Genomic DNA, 15,780 nt, shown 5'->3' with positions numbered 1-15,780 from the left:
GTTGCTCGCCATATTTCCCCACACTCGTGTTCACCTGGTTCCGCCGCTAATTCGCCGTTGGCCACCTAGATGCGCCGCGCCATGCCATGAGGATGCTTGAAATGGTATCATGAACCCTAGAGGATGCCCTAGCCGCGAGCCCGTGACGAATCGGTCTTGCGTTTGCTCCGGTGAAACTTTCCCCTTTGGCTTGCCGGCGGGATGCGCCGCCGCCGACCACGGGTTCAATTCATTCTGGGCTGCTGGGTGTGCATGCGAACTGGAACGTCGACCATTGTAGTTGTATACATTTAACAAACTGTACTTCTAGAAAGTCCCTTATGGAAAAAAAAAAAACATTAGCTTCTCTTAAAGAAGAGTTTCTCTTATAGTAACAATTCTAGTTGTAAATGAGATTTTACATGTAGTACTATTCCATATATAATTTTTTTTGGAGATACCAAGAAATAGAAAAATACACACATTAATTGTCTTCACTTTATCCAAATACAACTTCACAAGCTACCTGTCACACCCTGAAGTTCTTTCCCAAGCCTAAATTGAATTTATAATCCACCAGAGAAAATATCGGTGTAAAAGCAAGAGAAAACCCTAATGAATTAATGCAAATAATAATCGGATTTGGCATGTGGAATTTTTCTTGAGTTCTACATGTCGAAATACGCTAACAAGATTTTTAGTGGAATTTTCAGAGCTCTAGAAATAATTTTAACCAATTAAAATTGAGCACAAGCAATATTTAATCCCTGGAAATTCTTTTCCTTTTTCCTTTTTTCCCCTTCTTTTCCCCAAATGGGCTGTCGGCCCATTTCCTCCTCCTCCCGCGCCCCTTCCCATATCGGGCCGGTCCGCTTCCCCTTCTCCTCCCGAAGTCCAGGCCGCCTCCCCCTATCTCCCTCGGGCGCTGACAGGTGGGGCCCACCTGTCAGTCCCTTCCCCAACCTCCGGCCGCCTCCCCGAGCCGGCGACAGCCACGCCACGCGCGCGCCGCCCACCTTCTCCGCCTTCCCCGCGCCCCACCCCCACACGCCCCGCCTTCCCCGCGTCCACGCCCTCACTCCCGCTCGCGCCCACGTCACGAGATGGTCGGGATTCAAATTCGAATCCCGCCTCTCTCTCTCTCCCCACCTCCAACTTCCCCCACTAACTCCGGCGAAATCGAGCCACTCCCGGCCGTTCCCGACCTCTCCGCCCCTATATAATTCATCCCCACATCCTCCTCCTCATTTTCCTTTTTTCCGTCGGCCTCTCCCAAGCTCCCCATCGCTCCCGCACCGTGCTCCCACCCGCCGCCGCCTTTTTTTCATTGCTCCAGCCGCCTCTAGCCGCCGCTAGGGTCGCCGCCGCACCACGCCGTCGCCGCCGTCGGGTTCGCGTGGCCGAGCTCCACCTCGTCCACCCCTCCTCCGTCGAATTCCGCCATCGGAGGCCGCCGTCCGCCGTGCGCCGGTGAGCCTTTCCATAGCTGCCGCCGTCGGCCACGGTTCCCGCTCGCCATGGACTCCCTCTCTCCCTCTAACCTGTCTCTTTTTCTCTCTTAGGGTGTCTCGGAGCCCGTCCGCCGTTCACCGTCATTTCCCCGGTCGTCGCCGTCGCCGTTCGCCGTCGTCTTCCCCCGCGCCGGCCAACTCATGGTGAGGCGCCCCTCCTCCTCTTTTCCCCTTCCTCTCCCTCCTAGCGCCGAGCCGGGTCGGGCCGCCGCCTTCGCGCCGCCGTCTTCCGCCGCCGGTTGCCGTCGCTGGCGACGCGCGCGCTCCGCCGCCCTTGCCATGGCAGGCCGGCCGGCTTGATGTCGGGCCCGGCCGGCGTCTCGCCACCCCCCCCTTTTTGGAGCCGCGACCGGTAGGGCCCGCCTGCCAGCCGCACCCCCTCCCGCCTTGTGCCACTGCCAGTAGGGCCCACGTGCCGGCGCCCCTCCCTCTCTCTCTCGAGCCGCTGACCCGTGGGGCCCGCATGTCGGCGCCGCCTGCCCCCCTATGACGTCAGCCCTGGGATGCTTTATTGCGCAATAATTCATTAAGGACTTTTCTTTACTAGTAAAAACACAGAGAATCTTCTAAAAATCATAACTAATTCATCCGAGCTCCGTTTAAGTCCATTCAAGTCTCAGTAAATCAAGAAAAATGTGTAGAATCCATTAAAAATGGTTTTGTTCTCTGTTTCAGTAGTCTTATAGCCTGTTTGTATTATTTGCTTTGTATGTCGCTTAGATTCCGGCTCTCCCGACGCTCCGGTGTACTTTGAGATAGTCGTCGAGATTCCTCCAGCAGCAGAGCAAGGCAAGTCATGCTTGTCACTTGAACATGTTGATCCTATATTGCAAATGCTCTATTGTTTTTCTTCAAATACTGCATTGTTTTATAATATTACTGTGGAATGTTTACCTACTGTCATAGCCATGCTATTTTGTACCATGTTCCTTTGTTAGCTTGGGATATAACATGACTAGAGATTGGACTAGGGAGTGCTTAGCCATGATTAGTTCAACTAGCACACAATGGGGGAAATCATATTAATGTATAGACTGTAGGTCCTTATGTTAATGATTGGATTAGTGCCACCGTTCTGGTGTTGCTTAATTAAAATATATTAAATGGTGGGCTGTGGGTGCATGATTTTGATGGTCGCGCCCATGGCAATTAAGGACCGGTTCGCGGGAAACCCTGGAAGAATTCCTCGTACTTACCACAAGCCAGCGTGGGCAACGGCTGGGCTTGTAGTGTAGCTTTCCTCTAGCCGACGCATCCAGGCAAGGGTGGGCGTGATGGAGTTTGGATGGGCCCTGCGACGGCCTATGCGGCTTCCGGATTCGCCTAGGCACGAGAGGGGACTGCCCGCTGCCTTGCGAGGAGTGGGGGTGAAACCTGAAGTGTGGTGTGCTTGGTTAGAGGGGGTTATGCGAAGGGTCCTGTCACGGCCTCTTTCCGGTATGTCGTGGTGGCATGTCGGCGCATGGAAACATGTCGTGGGGCTGTGTCTTGTTGGTACAGTTGTACACCTCTGATCGGAGTAAAACTATTCGAATAGCCGTGCCCGCGGTTATGGGCGGTCAACCAGATTCACCGTGATTAGACTCACCCTAGACTAGTCTTTTGGAATTGAATAGTATAGGTGGATGGTTGGGCCTGTTGCAACGTGGTATAGCGTTGGACAGTGGATGATTAATATTGATTAATTATTACAACTGTTTACTACTTTCAACTTCTGGTTATAAATGACCGCTTTATGCAAATGAACCATTATAGCTATCCCTTGATAATTCCCTGCATCATACCCCTATTCCGGTATGACTTGCTGAGTACAGTGGGTAGTACTCAATCTTGCTCTATTTTCCCCAAAACCCCAAAGTTTAAGTATGCGTCAGATGGTGGCTTCTCCGAGTAGGCTTCGTCCGTGCCGTCGAGGATGCCTGTGGAGTGGTGTTCCCGCTGCGGTGCAAGTCAAGGCTTAGCTCCAGTTATCTTTTTATTTTCCGCTGCATTTATGTAAGACTTTTATAATGTTTGTAAGACATGGATCTGTATGTCAACTTTGTCGTTTGTGTACCCCGGCCGGTCCTGGACGGGGATTTTAATGCACATTTTACTTGAAATTCTATTCGGAAATTTCTGGGCGTGACACTACCAAGCATAAGTCTTCTCAGATAGTAAAACAGTTGAACTAGACATGAAGACATATACACGAATAGGGCGCGTGTTATGGGTGCACCCTGCGCCGCGTGGGCCTGCTTCTTCAACAAGAGACGCCGCTCCCACTCGCGCTCTTTCACGACTCGCCGCTTCAGCTTCCTAAACCGAGCGGGCATGCGACGGTGGAAAAGCTTCTGCAGACCTGCCTCAGCGGCCTCCAACTCCTCCCGCCGCGCCGAGTACTGAGCCCACGTTAACAAGCCGTGCTGCTTGATCCACTCCTGGAGCTTCCGTCTCACCTTGGACATCGCCGAACCGAGCGCGACGAACTTGAAATACCGCGTCTTCCTGATGTACTTTTGGTTTCGCCGTGACCACACGCCGAACCGGTTGCGCACGACGATGTCGCAAGCGTGGGCGTGGGTCCCCAATCCTGCGTACATGTGCCGCTTCATCGCAAACGCCCGTCTCCCTTTGGGCACCGGTGAGCAGCGGTGGACGGGCTGTACTCCGGCTGCTTGTTTCACCTGGCCGATCTCCATGCTTAGATTGCCCTAGCTGGACCGGATGCAGACGAAATTAATAACCCCTCTCACTTCTTTCCTCCTTGCGTACTCTTTTGCTTATCCATTGCGGATGGATAGCTAATTAACCAACGAGACAAAGTTGTAGTCAGTATGCACATGTAGATCAACACCGACTATCTAGATCGATGTAGGTGACTAACCGCTGTTAACTTCGATTCGGATAATTTCACACAAATTTTGACAATTTGACCCTTTCCAAAAACTAATTTTATAAATAAATCGCGGCCAAAACTTATTTAAAAAATAACGTTCAGCGCCAAATCGTATGACGCTGAATTTAGACACCCCAGCACCAAATAGCACGGCGCTGAATGCACGTTGGCACACCGACTGAGCCTCTCATCCGCGGTGGCATGATATTCAGCACTATTTGACGTGGTGCTGAGGTGTCTAAATTCAGCGCCATACGATTTGGTGCTGATAAAAAAGATTATTTCTAAAATAAGTTTTGGCCGCGGTTCATTTGTAAAATTAGTTTTCGGAAAAGATCAAATTGTCAAAATTTATGATAATTTCAAGTTCTCGTATATACGAGCCACTAACTTCGATAGTTCACTTCTCTCCGCGCTAACATTGCGAACATGTCACAAGTTTGCGCACTCACCGTGTAAACTCGCCATGAGTTCATATCATATCTTCGCTCCGTGATAACTTCTATCAATTATTTCAAAATGTGTATATTGGACTTGAAGAAAAGTAAGTAGGGGTTTTGCGTCTTCCTATATACACGCTTAAGGATGGTAGTGCCGAAAGTTTAGTAGTGCTGGTTTAATTTCCGTCACTGATGAGGAGTTTAGTACCACGGTTTCCTTCCGTCCCAGAATATTCAATGTACATCATAACTTCTCAACGGGCCGGGGCTTATACATGATCAGCACTTCAGCAGCCGATGGCCGCGAGAAGAGGAAGCAGTACACCGCCCGAAATAAACTTAATCATAAAATTATTAATTTCCTAAAGCCCAAACGGCCAACTGGTAACTGGCGCCGTGTGGCGTCGTCGCGCGGCGGGAAGCGACTGATCGAAGCCGAAGACGTACGTACTGGCGTTGTGGCCCGCGTCGTCCCCTCACCTAATCACCGGCGCCATCATTTGTCCATAATTGACCGGCCGCGCCGCGCAGCTGCTGCTGCTGCCACAGCGCCAGTCTACCCGGCGGCCAAGGCTCTTCTGACCGCCGCACATGACCCTGTCTCAACTCTCTCCCTCTCTGTCTCTCTCTTGGGCTCCTCCGGCTACCTCCTTGTCCCGTTGCTGCATTATGCGCCACTGTTAACCTAGCTAGCAAAAATAATGGAGACATCTACCCAGAGTTCAGAGAGGTTTGCTTTGGCTTTGCATGGCTATGTGGCTTGAACCATACAAGCAGCAGCTGGCCCGAACGATCGAGCGCGCGCGTGCGTGGAACAGGAAATGACAAGGGGAATCGTTCAATCGATCCCCCATTTTAGCAAGTTGATAGAGTCAGAACCTGCAAGCTGCAACCACTCGCTTCTCGGTAAGCTGGTTACTGATCACCTTTTTTTTGTCTCTTATGCAGCATGTGTATGTTTATGTCCAAGTTGATGGACAATGGACACTCAACTGGTCATCATCAGTTCACCCAACAAGTGTGCACCGTCTGCTCGATAAAATTCTGGGTGAAACCAGGGGCTCACATGCATGTGAAACTGGCAGGAGTAGTACCCACTAGTACATGCTGGAGCAGTAGAACAGCCGTTGGCCACGTGTACTGTGGTCTATGGTCCACAAGCCATGCACAAGAGTTAAACCGTTGCTTTTCTTTTTCTCGCGCGCGTTCACCGCGAAAAGAGCCCGTACGACCGGGAGAATCCTTCACCAACTTGCAAGCATCAAGCATCGCCAATTCGCCATGCGTGGGCGTGGGCGTGGGCCAGGGCCGGTCGGTCGCGTGTGATCGTCACTTAATCGTGGCCGTTCAAACCCGACGTTGCACGCGGATCTCGAGATCAACTTTTTGTTGACTCCGTAAGCGAGGGACGCCTCCAAGTCCAACGGACTAAATTTTCCGTCCAAGGACGGTGATTCATCATTTTTTTTCTCTAACATATTGATGTCCACTTCTTTTGCGAGTTAGGCCTTATTCGACATCAAGATGCGCACAAGCAGATTAAAAAAATCACATCCACACTTGGGGCATGGATCGAACCCACGATCTCACGGTGCATATGTTAACCAACTAAGCAACAACGTGATTCTGAGCGTTTTTGTGCCAGTTACATTGTAACTATAGTCTAGTTACAATGTAACTACGTTGTAATTATAGTGGAGTTACATTTGAAAGTTTTTCATCTAAAAAGTTATCGACAGTTATATAGCTAATCTCTTCCAAAAACATCACATCAAATTTTTGGACACTTGCATGGAGCATTAAATATAGATAAAAAGAACTAATTGCACAGTTTGCATGGAAATCACGAGACAAATCTTTGGAGCTTAATTAGTCTATGATTAGCCATAAAGTGTTACAGTAACTCATATGTACTAATGATAGATTAATTAGGCTTAATAAATTCATCTCGCAGTTTCCAGGCGAGTTATTTTTTATTTGTGTTCGAAAACCCCTTCCATCATCAGTCAAACATCCGATGTGACACCCACGAACTAAACACACCAGATTCACCAGATTTTTTGTTCACTCTCTTTTTGGCCACGAAATACGGGGAATATTACTACACTACGTACATTTTGAGGCGCTCATCATGCAGGAAAGAACACCGGTAAATTCTGAAAACAACATATTCAAATGGATATTGTTTTTGTAATACTAATCAACTAATATCAGAAAGCGTTGGTTCCATGGCATGTGTAGACATATGGACTGATGGACATACGCATGTTTTCTTCCTTGAGGAGAAGCTAGCTAGCCAGGAGAAGAAATGGAATAGTCCATTACATAATGTCACACCACCTACAAGGATTGAAGGCAGTCAGTCAGTCAGGCAGGCATACCTTACATACAGCTATTATCTCGCACAGTACGGTATCTGCTGCTCTCCACTGGACCGCCCCTGCAACGCGTGATGCCACGGCCGAACGGGCGTGTCCGGCCGGTGCCGTGCCTCGGGACCCGGCCCACCCCGGCGCTGCTGCTGCTGCTGCTGCGCGCGCGCGCCCCGACCCCTCCGGCCACGCCGACAATGCCAGTCGCTGCCCGCTGTGTCGCCGCGCGCCGCGCAGGCGAGGCAGGCACACTCTCGCGTTCCCGGACGCGGACGCGGACGCGCGCGCGCGCGCCACGGAACCGCGCGCCCCTGCGAATCCGCGGAGGCAGCGCTGCGCTGCGCCCGGTTGCCCATTCCCGCGGGCAAGGCAAACGTACGTACCAGCCGGCAACGACGCACCGCCGCACCGGTCCATATGTCTGCATCTGCAACGTAACTCTGCCTGTCCTCGCGCGTGTTCACCTGCCAAATGCCATAGTGTTTTTTTCTCGTTGTTTTTTTTTACATACATGGAGAGCCACGATTGGTTCATTGCTTGTGATGAGCAACGATATCAATAGGGGAGCTACGTCGTACCAGCTGAGCGTACATGTACACTTTGACCATGTGCAAGCGTTCAGAACAAAAAAAGATCAAAAGGTAGGCAGATCGGAAGCGTGCAAGCATTGCATGTAGCATGCATATAGTCTCAAGCTAGCGCGCGAGTACTGCTGATGGCACGGGGCCGGAGCGTCATTCACGCGTGTTTCTCACTCATATTAAAGGAAAGCAGAGAATGCTCGAGCCAGTGGCTAGCTAGCTAGCTGCAGGCCGTGGAGGCCCTAGCTGTAGCTGTGGCTCTCTCGCACGAGGCACGTGCCAGGGAGTGGGAGCTGAGCAAATCAACAGGTAATGATGGTGATCATCACAAGCTCTGTCGGGCTACGTGGGAGGCCAAAGGCACTGTGTACTTGTGTGTAATAGGCTGGTGGTCATTGGTCAACACTGCAAGGTTGACTGAGAGTAACTGCTACTGTGGTACAAAACTGCACATGCATTCATATACACAGGCATCTTGATCAGTTTCAAGCTAGTATTAGGTGTATTGGCTGTCAACGAGCCGAGGCGTGGCGCCGAGCTCGCTTGCCTATGCTTAAGCTCGAGCCGAGCCTACGAAACCTTCCAGCTTTTAGATAGGCTTGGGGCGAGCTTGACTATCGAGTTCGGTTTGTAAGTAGAACTATGTATATTTCAAGAATAATCTGTTTAAAAAATTAATTATTTTTAGTTCATCACATTAATAAAAGAGAAAATGAATAAAATAAACATATGATGCCAATACAAAATACTTCATTTTATAGGATACTTACAAATAGTATATTTGATACATAATTTATTAAATAAACAATAAAAATAATATATTGCTATGCTCGTTGGAAGATTGAGCTCGTCTCGATAAAGCTCGTGAGCTTGAAGAGAGGCTTGGGATCGGCTCGACTGGAGCTCGAGCCGAGCTTGAATCGAGCCTAAGATGAATAGAACTTGAGCAACTCGTGAGTCTCAAACTTTTTTGACAGCCCTAGACGTATATACAAAATATACAATGTAGGCCAGGTCGATCTTCAGACCATTTGGCAAATTAGTTTATGTGTATATGTATATAGTACACATTCATTTTTGAAATTTGAATTTTCCAAAATGCGTGGACTGCATGCGTGCGTGCACTGTGTATCCGTGTGTTGATGGACATGTTTTTGAATAAGCTGAGACATATACATGTGTATATACAGGAAGAACCCAAGAACAGGAAGAACCCAAGAACCCAGAGCTAGAAAGCCTTTGAATACTCTTTCGGGGAGTGGTGTTGACATTTCGGTGATGCAATTACAAGCCCTTTTTGGCTGGCGAGCTAGCTAGCTTGTCATAAAGGACATTTTGATTCTTGTAGCACTTGCTTGCGTCAAGTCATCCAAGTCTCATTCCTATTCTCCATCCTTTCCAAGATGGAAAACGTTTAGAAGTTTGAGCTACTATCTACTGCTAGTAGAGGTATGTGTGTAGAAGACCTTTAGTTTTGGGGCAGGTAACTGCAGAACAGTAAAACATGGAAGAGGGGCTAGTAGATCGCAGGTGACTAGATGAGGTTATATTTGGTGTGGTTTTAATGAAGGCTTTCTTCCTACAAGCCTTTCACAGACATTCCACTGACTTTAATTTACACTAAATTGGTTCATTTCACGAGGCAAAATGGACTCCATACACTGCTTGTCTTAAGGGGAAAAAAATGTAAATGAATGCACTTTTTTTAAGCTATCGCACTTCAATGCTGTCTTACAAACAGTGAACAGTAGGAGTACTGTATATGTAGTATTACACACAAGATCGTAAAGCTATACCTCATCTCTTGATATATATAAGGGCACTTCAATGCTGTCTTAAAGAGAATGAATATGCTCAGGTCGGATCAGAATTAAAAGCACCGACCGATCATGTCCTGAAAGTGTATTGATCACTGCATATAAGTATACCATTTTTTTCTTTTCATTTCCGAATTTTGACATTCATCTCGTGTGAGCCCATTGTTAGAAGAGTAGTCTTTTCCTCAGTTCTGAAAATATGAATTTTGCCGTTCATCTCTTCTGAACTTTTTTTAGAAGAGTACTTCCTCAATTCTGAATTTCAGATGAAAAGTAAATTTTCACCACAAGCTTGTCCAAGACATTCCAGGCCCTGAAGAGACGAGAGAGAGCTAGGGAGAGAAGGGGTGCACTTCACGAGGCATTTTGTGGGAATTCAAAGCAGTGGAGTGAGTCAGCTGTGGCCTCTCTCTGAGCGAGGAAAGTGAGAGATGCGCGCAGCTAGCAAGCAGCAGCAGAACTGCAAAGCCCTTCACTGGCTCGAGCAACGTAAAGACAGGCCGGGGGCTGGACGTAGAGTAGCGCAGTTATTGGGCATTAGGGCACCCGCTGTGCCAAATGGGGCATGTCACCATAAATTGCCATTACTGCCCCTGTCCTCGCTTCCCTGCCCCATCGATCCCTCTCCTCTTCAAAACCCTCGCATCCTTCTCCTTTCTTGCCCAACGATCCATCCATTGCAACGCGCTGCTAGCATGTGGTATCACTGCTAGCTGCTGCTCTTTCATGGCTCGCCATGTCCGTGCTCTTCTTCATTAAATTCATTGGCCATGGTGGCTTGTGGGGAATGTTGGCTGGCTCGAGGTATCCACATCTTAATTCCTCTCCGGCGATCGAGCCGGCTCGGGCGTGTGGAAGCGTCGGACCAGGCTTCATTCCTCGCAAGCCGATGCATCCATGGCGTCTCGATCTGTAGTGTGTGTGTATTTGCTTGGATTAGGTTAAGGGGTTTGTTGTCTGGCTCGAGGCATCCGGGACTCCGGTTTCTCCTTTCCTACTGGAGGCGCCTAATTTCCGGCGAGCTCGGAGCCTCGGACCAGGCTTCAATCCCTTTAACCATGCGGCATATTGTCCTGTCAATTCGATGATCTAGTCTTCTTTGCGATCGATCACCGCGCGTCGTCGTCGACCTCACACTGTCCAACAATCCACTGCCGACAGACGGTAAGCTTAACATATGCTCTCTGCCTCTCTTGGCTTCATCCCTTTGACTGTTTGACAATTGATCTACCGCATGCTAGGTTATTAGGTAGTTTTAGATCGACGCCCAATTGCTCTGCAGTTAGCTCTTCGATCTGTCTTCGTCTAGATTGCAAGTCAGCTAGCTAGTACGTAGTTTCAGACAGCAGGTAGTAATTCAGCACGAACTTGCTTGGGAGTCTGAAGATGATTGATCAACATGCTAACACTACTGATCCATTAATTACGCATACATTTGTTCTTGCAGCGTTAACTAACTAGTAAGGGTTTTACTACTTACCTGCAAAAATGTATGTTTCGTCATTCTTTGATCTCCCTGCATGGTTTCTTGATCGGCAACGAAGAGAGATTACTAGATATGAGGGGAAGGAGTACCTAGCTAGAGGAGAAGTGTTTTTCTACAATACGCATTATCATGCAATCATTCGAGCTTCTAGGCGGAATGATGCGCGCATAATTGTGGGCAAGTGGCATATGCAAGCATCCAAGCGCACACAGCTGCATGCGGTGACAAATTTCTTTCCCCATGTCTTTTCCAACAACAGTAGGCCACTGATAATCCAGGACGTACAAGTCTTCTTGAGTGTGACAGGAGAGAAAAGAGGGGAGTAGCCCTGACGACATGGCACCTCTGCCCTCCTTAAATACGCTAACCAGCCATAGAGCTCAACTGGGACTTATTACTAGACTAATTACACACATTTCATAACCTTAGACTAATTCGCGAGATGAATCTTTTGAGCCTAATTACGCCATGATTTGACAATGTGATGCTACAGTAAACTTTTAATAATTATGGATTATTTAGGCTTAAAAAATTCGTCTCGCGGATTAACTCTCATTTATGAAATTAGTTTTTTATTAGTCTATGTTTAATACTCCAAATTAGCGTCCAAACATCCGATGTGAAAATGATTAAAAAGTTTTAGCCCCATCTAAACAACCCCTCAGAGTAGCTAGCTAGCTCATGGGTGTCATGGTGAATAGAAAGAGATATACCAGTGTGTGTAGTTGTAGTCATTGTGAATATAGTAAATTCCACATGAGTATAAATACTTTAACCAAACTCTCGCCAGTTAATATCTAAAATAGAGTATCACAAAATTATGGGTGTGTTTAGTTCACGCCAAAATTGAAAGTTTGGTTGAAATTGGAATGATGTAACGGAAAAGTTGGAAGTTTGTATGTGTAGTAAAGTTTTGATGTGATGAAAAAGTTGGAAGTTTGAAGAAAAAGTTTGGAACTAAACTCGGCCTATATACTTCAGAATCAAAACACAATGTTGCAAAACTACAGATTTGGCACCAATTTAGTATTGTAAATGTTACTACTTTTTTTTCCTATAAACTTGGTCAAACCTAAAGCACTTTGACTAAGAAAAAAAAATCAAACTATTTATAATATAAAACGGATGAAGTATATAGGTATGGTTTGGGAAAATTTGCATCACTGAGAATATAGCAGCTATGTGTGTGTAAAAAACCTCATAAATTGTCACACTGCTATAGCATTAGCTGTGTTAGCTAGGGTTTACAAGCTCAGGAGGAGGAGGGCAACAAGAAAACAATAGAGGGGGGGGGGGGGGGGCGTTGGGGAGCATGGTATCTCTTGCGTACGTAGCTGGCGTTAATGGCAATGGCAGTATGGGCACACAACGCCGAGTACTATGTGTGGGCCACCTGTGTCTGTGATGGAGCACATCATGGGCCCCTGTCGCAGTGATCTCTGCTGAATACTGTTGCAGTGAGAGGTACGTACGTGCATGCTCACACTCTGCCATGCATGACCCTGTTCCACATGATACTATGATACTGATATGATCGCGTATGCATGGATGAGACAAATCGTTCATGCACCCAGCTTGTCCCTAATTATACACTCCAAATAACGAGTGTCTTGGCATGTTTTGTTTTATCTTTTTCGATAGGATTCCTTCCCGATACAGCATGCACATTTAGTACTCCTACATCAATATATAAATCATGATCAGTGGCACATTGGCGAACTGGGCACCAATTAATTAGTTTTGCAGATTCTCTGCAGTTTGGACACTTGTAGGGGGCATATATTGCTTGTACGTTACAGTATGTTTTACCTTTGTGTGACGCTTGTACGTACGTTACTGTATACTCCCTTCGTCCAAAAAAAAAAGCAAACCCTGGATTTCCGTGTCAACGTTTGACCGTTCGTCTTATATGAAATTTTTTTATATTTGGTATTTTTATTATTGTTAGATGATAAAACATGATTAATACTTTATACGTGACTTATCTTTTTAATTTTTTTATAATTTTTTAAATAAGACGGACGGTCAAACATTACACACGAAAATCAGGGTTTGTTTTTTTTTTTGGACGGAGGGAGTATTTTACATTTGTGTGACGGCGACTTGACCAGCTAAATAAACACACAAAGAAAATAGCGTCATTGCATTCTTGTCGAAGAGGCAGTCAGAGATCTTTCTGGCTTAAAGAAAAAGGAAATGAAAAGGAGGACGCAGTCAGATGATTTCAGTTCCAAAAAAAAATAGTCAGATTGTTGCAGTACAGTACTACTACTGTACTAGTCCATGCTACTGCTGTACTGGACGTTGTATACTGGCCACGTTATGCAGCTGCTAGCTTGTGCCCCGTTTTTCCTGGGGCCGTGCGTGCGGACGTACGTGGGTGAGCTTGTGTATCACTGATTTCAGTACTACACTGCATGTCTCCTTCCCGCATACCAGGACACTACTGCATTATCAAGTCTCTGAGACTCTGAATGTAATGACTCAGGGGTGTTCGGAAGAGAGGGGCTAAACTGAGGGACTAGTTTAGCCCCTCTCTCCCAAACACCCCCTCAAAGCAGCTATGCAGCTATGAGTATACTGCTAGTATTTGACTAATTGTAGTTGCAATATTTCTCGAGTATTCTGCAATATACTCAGGCCTAGTAGGCTAGTACTATATATGACTGCCATTTTGAGGTTGACCACTTTGTATACGTAGGTTTGATTACTTGTAGTGCTCCCAACTGGGGTCTGCAATTTAATAGCTAGCGCAAAATCCAATTGAACCACATCCGGTGAACCACAAAATAGCTGCTTTGACAAATTTTACAATTCAAATTAATCTGATGAATTTAATTTAAGCCATCGAATCAACATCCAAGCATGTACATGGCCCTTGAAAGGTGAATATATTTCTCGATGCATGCATATATATGGTTCACCATCATCAACCAGCAAATAAGGAATGACTTGGAATTAAGCAGTGGGGATCACACTATCACAAACAATATATTGGCTGTGTTTAGATCCAAACTTTCAATCCAAACTTCCAACTTTAATTTTTCCATCACATCAACCTGTCATACACATACAACTTTTCAGTCACATCGTACCAATTTCAACCCAAACTTTTAATTTTAGAAGGAACTAAACACAGCCATTGACGAGAAAAGTGGACTACTGCTTAAGAAAGGAGTATTCACGAGCAGGCGATCCAAAAACAACGTAGCATCAGGCACAGTGGCCCGTCCCGTAAGGCACGCAGACCAGTCGGCGTGATTTGATCAGGATGCTGCCTCTCCGATGGGACGCTCGCCTCGCACCCATGTGTGCCCCATCCCATGCATACATGCTTGCTAGCCAGCTTAGGCTGTGTTTAGATCCAAAGTCCAAACTTCATTCCTTTTCCATCACATTAACATGTCATATATACACATACAACTTTTCAGTCACATCATCTCTAATTTCAACCAAAATCTAAACTTTGCGTTGAACTAAACACAGCCTTACTCGTTTGTCCACCCAAACTGTCTCTGAACCCTCTTTCAGGCCGGAGTAACAGTGTGCTAATTGGCCGGCCATTACATGCATGCATGCTGCAGCTATCTGACCCGGACTAATTTTACATCGACGGTAATAATCAAAGATAGTACTGGAGTACTATTGATATCTTTAAGTTATTCGTCGAGATGGAAGCCAGAGAGAGAGAGAGAGAGGCAGAGTGCAGTACTGAGAAACATCCAATCCAATATCGTGGACAGGCAATCTGGCATCTCTTGAGTTTACGCAAACGGCAAACGTATGAATCCTCCCGTGGAATATTATAACACCGGTCAACTGTTTGCGAATACGGAGAGAACGTTATAATATGTGGTCGCGTCGATCATCGCATCCCTCCTGCCTTCGTCTGGTCTTGTCGCGCGCCACAGGCGCCGGAACTTGGATCGGAGGAGTACTAGCTACGAGTATCATATGGTTCGTGCTCCCATCCATGCACCAGAGCCACGCCTGCCCCCGGCCGGTAACATGCATGCACTGCCGGAAAGGCTACGAGTCAAACACCCTCTGCTAGCTGCTCGTACTCGTAGATCGGTCAGTACAGCGACGACGTCGACGTACGTACATTTTTCAATGGTACTAGTAGAATTCTGCATGTCTGCTTCTTCTTCTTCTTCTCTCTTTAGCAACCAATATTACACAGTTTCACAGTGTAGAAGAGGGGAAAGATATTGACTTAGTAGCCATGTCAGATAAAATTGATGTCAAAACTACCGAAGGATCTAAAGTGAACGGTTTTTTAAATTGAGAGATGTTATATATTTTATGGTTGAATGACAATTTTGTAATTCGATGACAAGTTGACGGACCTTCGGTTGTACTTTTTCCTGTCCCTCAACATATAAAAGGGCCATCCTACTTCGCTGCCGCACACGTAACAGGCCGGTGGAGAGTTCTACCTGGCCCAACTTGTGAGGTCGTCTGTTCATGGGCTATGCCACACCGTCCCTTGGGCCACACCGCTGCCTGACTCATTGCAGCCCAATCCGAAACACAGTTCGCGACTCTGCCACCAAGTCAGCGACAGCCCGCAAGGCCGCAAGCGCCAAGAGATCGTGACCGGGTCACAGCCCGCACGGCAGGCGAGGCCGTCCCGTCCGTTCTCTGCCACGCGGCCCAGTTCAGCTCACGTCGACCGTTGCGCCGGTTCGCCCTCTTTTCGAAAGGCAAAGACGC

The sequence above is a fragment of the Oryza sativa genome, chromosome 2 (assembly GCF_034140825.1).
Source record: "Oryza sativa Japonica Group chromosome 2, ASM3414082v1".
Lineage (NCBI taxonomy): Eukaryota > Viridiplantae > Streptophyta > Magnoliopsida > Poales > Poaceae > Oryza > Oryza sativa.
Note: the sequence above shows the minus strand (reverse complement) of the source record.